A 6,156-nucleotide genomic window follows, 5' to 3' on the forward strand; every position below is an offset into this window, starting at 1 on the left:
CCATGAGCTTGGCTGCGCGAGACGTTAGGGAGATAGTCGGAGGTGATTGGTATTGATCGGCTTACCCGGCTTAGGGGTGAAGGTGACAAGTGCTGTTTTCCATTCTAGGGGGAGGGGTGTTTCTTCTTTCCAGATTGCGTTCATATATTTTAGCAGGGACTCCTACGCCGGATCAGGAAGGTTGGCCAAAAGTTTGACCGTACTAACCTTGTCCCTGCCGGGAGCGGTATCCCGTTTCATTTTAGCAAGCCGGGGTGGCGCAGTGGTTACGGCGCTCGACTACTGTTCCCAAGGACGCGGGATCTAATCCCGGCCTCGGCGGCCGCTTTTCGATGGAGGCAAAAAGCAAGGCGTCCGTGTGCTGTGCGATGTCAGTGCACGTTAAAGAACCCCAGGTGGTCGAAATTTCCGGAGTCCTCCACTACGGCCTCTCACAACCTGAGTCGCTTTGGGACGTTAAACCTCGCAAACCAAACCAAATCATTTTAGCAAGAACTGCCCGCAGATCATGGAGCTGGAACGGACGATCCATATCCAGATTATCTCTGCCTGCATAGAGATATTCCTGTCCACGGGTGTTTTGGACTTGACACAGATACTGATCCCGTAGTGTGCAATAATAATAATAATAATAATTGGTTCACAGGAAGGGAAAGGCGCAGTATCTGTTACACTTGCTATGTGGACACCTGAACCGCGCTGTAAGGGAAGAGATGAAGGTGGGAGTGAAAGTGGAAAGAGAAAGGGGAGCCGTAGTGGAGGGCTACGGAGTAATTTCGACCACCTGGGGATCTTTAGCGTGCGCTGACATTGCACAGCACACGGACGCCACTTCGTTTCGCCTCCATCGAAACGCAGCCGTCGTAGTCGGGTTCGAGCCCGGGAACTCCGGACAGTGGTCGGGCGTCTTACCACTGCACCACACCGGCGGGGCCCGTGGAGTGTGCAAGTTGGTCCGTATTGCCTTTGAAATTATGAATTGCTCGTTCTGAGTGGGATCTATGAGGCTACGGAGTAGCCTCCAAGTATTGCGACTAGACATTTGTCTAGGAGCAGAGAGCGATCCACCCAGCAACCTCTCCTTTTGCAATAAATGCTTTCCACTATCACGTTAAGGAACCCCAGGTGGTTTAAAATCCAGATCCCTCCACTACGCGTCTCCCATTGCCTCAAGTCACTTTGGGACGTTTAACCCTGAACTAAATGTATTTTGTTGGTATTTAGTCGGTTTAGTGGAAACGTAGATGAAACGGACATAATGTTAGATGATTTCAGTAGGCTCTGAACCTCTCAGTATTAGTGATTTCGCGCTATAAGAAAAAAGTCAAGATAAAAGCCAAGACAATTTTGGCCATGCAGCGACGCCGAATTATGAGAAAGAAAAAAAACTAATAGGTAGAAATTTCCCACCACATAAAGCCCCCCCCCCCCCCCCCCTTTACAACTGCGTTCTGAGATAAAAGCGCGAAAAACGAAACTACCGAATTTTCAGGAAATAGTATAATAATAATAATAATAATAATTGGCTCGCATGAAGGGAAATTTGGCGCAGTTTCTGTCCCACTTGTTTCTGTGGACACCTGAACAGTGCCTTACGGTAACGGAAGAAGGAGGGAGTGAAAGTGGAGAAGGAGAGAGATAAAGAGAGAGGAGCAGTACGGGAGGGTTGCGGAGTAATTTTTACCACCTGGGGATATCTTTAACGTGCACTGACATCGCACAGCACTCGGACGCCTCCATAAACGCAACCGCCGGCGGTTGGGATCGGACCCGGGAACTCCGGCACAGTAGTCGGGCATCGTAACCACTTCACCACCTCGGTAGGGCTTCAGGAAAAAAGATTAACCACTAAGGATAATGTTTGAACCTGGTACGTGAAGTATGTTTAGGTGTTCGACCTGCTGAAGCCACCCCCTGCGCATCCGGGAGACATCTTTTCGCGCCACTGAGTAGAGTTGAAAGAACAGCTGACATCGCACAGTACACGAGCACCTATTCGTTTCGCCATAATGCTGCGGGAATTCGCATACGCAACAGCTAAAGATAAAAAGAAATTTAAAAAAAAAGCCCAGCAAAAATGCATTCAACGCAGTTCCGCTATTCTATACATTTTTTTTTTTATCATAAGTTCGCTCCCGGCACGCATTCCTTGTTTTCCTTCCTGATAAAAACTTACTTCCTAAAGAGTTCTTGACCCCTTTTCAGTGCAAGACAGGACAGTAGGGCAAAAATATAAACATTAGTGAAGGCCGCCAAATAGGCAGATGGGGGGGAAGAGAGGCTTTACAGCTCTAACTGCGTATGCATACTGTTGCCAAGAAAAGAGCTGCCGCAGAGCTCACTATCGGGCTCATATGCGAGCCAACTTTGTATATAATGCCAGCTATCCGCCCCACCTTGATCCACATCTGCCTCTTCCCCCCGCACCAAGAATCACGCGATGGCCGCACCGTTCTTGCTTTTCTTGTGAGCGAGAAGCGCACGGCAGCGTGCATGCATTTATTTCCTGATCAATCCGAGCTCAGATATGCATCGGCGATTGCATCGCGTCAACGCCATCAAAACACAAACTGGCTACGGTGGCTGGACTGTTTAATAAGGCATATCCCAATTATGGCCTAAATTATCGTGCAGCGCTGTCGTGTATCTAGAAGGTGTCACTATACGCGGACCTCAAAATGGCAAAGCTTCCCGTGAAAGAACTGTTGTAGTTGCATACAACTGCCAGTACATCAGCCAAATGAGCGTCGTTCTGATACACGCTGCTGTGTTTATAAGGACCCCATTGCCTGACGACGGCGTCCACATCGCTGCATGGTTTTGGTGAGGCATGCAGGGTTATAATTATGTGCCAACAAGTATTTCCTCGCCGGCGCACTCGCCTTCCATGGAAAAACAAACTGCCAGCGGGAAGCTGCAGGTGTCGACAGTCGCGACTGCGAGCAACAGATAGATCTACTGTCAGGAAGAATGCATTCGCGGTCGCAGGATAGAATCTTCGCGTGAACGGCTGCATTCCGTTGGAGCCAACATGCAGAAAAGGGCGCGCGCAGAGCTTGCGATGTCAGCGTGCGTTCTCCACTACGGCGATTCTCGTCTTTCTCTGCCCATTCTTCGCCCCTTCCCATACTGCGCGGAGCGGTCTTTCCTTGCGCACCCCCCCCCCCCCCCCCCCCTCTGCTCACGTTTCGATGGAGACGCAACTCAAAAGGCGCCCCGTGGTGTGCTGTGCGGTCTCAATTCATTAAAGATCCCCAGGCGGCCTAAATTAATCCGGAGAACTTCAATGCGTCACTTTTTTATCTCTTTTCCCACCTTCCCTTGCGGTACGGTTCAGGCCCACCGAGAAGTGAGAGAGCTATTGCAGCGCGAAACCAATTTAACCTTGTCCACTGAACAAATGTGACAGATACTGCGGATTTTGTTTCCCGTAAACCAATTTATAACACGGTCAACTGTATATATAAAACAACAGTTCTTAAGAATGTTGGATGCCTAAAATTTCATTACTCAGCGCACTGAGAGTAGGGATGGGCGAATATTTAAACACACACACACATATATATATATATTGACACATGCCATTCATAGGCGACGAAGATTTGAACCGGCGATTCGGAGAAGACGACGAAGCGAAACAGTGCTCCGCTTTCGTGCTGACTGGCTGTTGGTGTCCTTCGGTGTCAGGGTGCCAGAACGCCTTCTGTGTAACGTTACGTTACAAATCTGGTGGAGGAATCGCCAGGTATCGATCCAGTCCTGCAGAATCAACCTGCCAATACGGAGCTTACCCCCGTACATCAACGCCTCGGCCGCCGCCTACGTGGAGAGCCCCCTGAATTCGGACCCCTTCCGGCTGCTACCAGAACGACGCATCCTCAGACGGCCGTCGAACCTGCTGCAATGACATCTGAGAGCAGGCTTCCCACCCACATCCTGTGTCATCAGCCGCGAACACCCCCCTCCTTTCATGGCGACGTGTTCGAGGACGCCGAGGACTGGCTTGAGAACTACGAGCGAGTTGCTCGTTACAACGGGTGGACTGATGAGCGCAAGCTCCACAACGTGTACTTCGCCCTTGAAGAGTCTGCACGGACATGGTTTGAAAACCATGAGGCTGCCTTCCCATCCTGGGCAGCCTTCTGTCGTGATTTCAAAGCCACCTTTCCTAGCGCCGACCGCCGGGAGCGAGCAGAAGCTGCGCTACACTCGCGCAATCAGCGCCCGAACGAGAGCGTGCGTATGTTCTTTGAGGACATGACACGCCTTTTCAAGCGTGCAGACCCACAAATGCCTGAAGATAAGAAACTGCGTCACCTGATGCGGGGCGTTAAACAAGAACTTTTCGCCGGACTGGTGCGCAGTCCACCGCGCACTGTGGCGGAGTTTCTCAGCGAGGCAGCGACCATGGAGACAACGCTGCAACACCGAGCCCGTCAGTACAACCGTGACGTGAACATCATTGGGTCCGACGCACCTCCTGTGCATATCGGCAGCGACATGGACGCGCTACGAAATCTCATCCGTTCTGTCGTGCGGGAGGAACTGCAAGCGCTCCGGATGCCTTGCAACACAACAGCTTTTCCTTCACTGGCTGAAGTCGTCCGGGACGAGGTGCGTATGGCAGCTCAGCAAGTTGCTGACGTTCCCCAGCAGCGCGTTCCCCACCAGACGATCGACGCGAGGCCCACCTACGCGTCCGTATTACGTAGGGCTCCCCCGCCGGATCACAGTATCAACGCCGCAGCTCCAGCAATGGAGCCGCAGGGTCCTCGCATTCAGGGACTCGCATGGAGCCGCATGGGCTCCATGCGGCTCCATATATATATATATATATATATATATATATATATATATATATATATATATATATATATATATATGGTTAGCCTTGACCGCCTAGTAAAGAGCAGAGACATTAGTCTGCCAACCAAGATCCGTATAACTCGTGCTATGGTCTTTCCAGTTGTGATGTATGGATGCGAGAGTTGGACTGTGAAAAAGGCTGACCGCCGAAGAATTGACGCATTTGAATTGTGGTGCTGGCGAAGACTCTTGAGAGTTCCTTGGACTGCCAGAAGCTCAAATCAGTCGATATTGTCGACCATAAAGCCTGACTGCTCATTGGAGGGTCAAATTTTAAAGTTAAAGCTCAGCTACTTTGGTCATCTGATGAGAAGAGAGGAGTCGCTGGAGAAAGATTTGATGTTGGGAAAGGTTGAGGGTCGCCGGAGAAGGGGTAGGCAGCGAACGCGTTGGTTAGATGGCATCCTCGAGGCACTGCAGACGAAGTTATGTGATGTTAGGAAGATAGTGAGAGACCGGAAAGCGTGGCGTGACATGGTCCATAGGGTCACGAAGAGTCGGACACGACTGAACGACTAAACTGAACTGATATATATATATATATATATATATATATATATATATATATATATATATATATACACATAGGCCGATCGAATTATTCTGTATTCGACATTCGCTTCGAACCACATAAAGTATTCCGCCGAACGATTCGACGCCTCGGATCAAGCGGCACGGCACTCCAAGTCAACTAATATATTATATGATTCATGCTTGCTATGCCTTATGCTTAAATCAGTTCTGAAACCGTGCCCCGAGCCGAAGAGCAAGCGTCATAACAGGAAGACAGGCGCGCTGCTGGAGGTACACCGAAAGTGCGACAACAGCCGATATTTCAGACGCGTTAACAAAACCTGCAGAAAGATGATTGATTGATTTATAGGAATGGAAAGGCGCGGTAACTGTCTCACTTGTTCTCTGTGGACACCTCAACCGCGCCGTAGAGGAAGGGAAGAAGGTGGGAGTGAAAGTGGAAAGTGAGAAAGAGGAGCCGTAGTAGAGGGCTACGGAGTAATTTCGGCCACCTGGGGATCTTTAACGTGCGCTGACATCGCACAGCACACGGACGCCTCTTCGTTTCGCCTCCATATCGAACAAAACCTACAGAGGTTCTGGGGCCACCTTGACTCTGCGAGCCGCCCGAGATGAGGGGTACATGCAAAATAAAATAAACGTGTTCGCGTTCAAAGGTTGTTATTGTGGCTGTAGGAAGACGGAGAAGAAAATGAATGCACGGGCCTGCTACTGGCTCTGTAGCTGAGCTACCTCCGCTGCCTCGTGCCGACAGAG

This window comes from Amblyomma maculatum, chromosome 6, assembly GCF_055883805.1.
Source record: "Amblyomma maculatum isolate TAMU_Amacu chromosome 6, ASM5588380v1, whole genome shotgun sequence".
NCBI lineage: Eukaryota > Metazoa > Arthropoda > Arachnida > Ixodida > Ixodidae > Amblyomma > Amblyomma maculatum.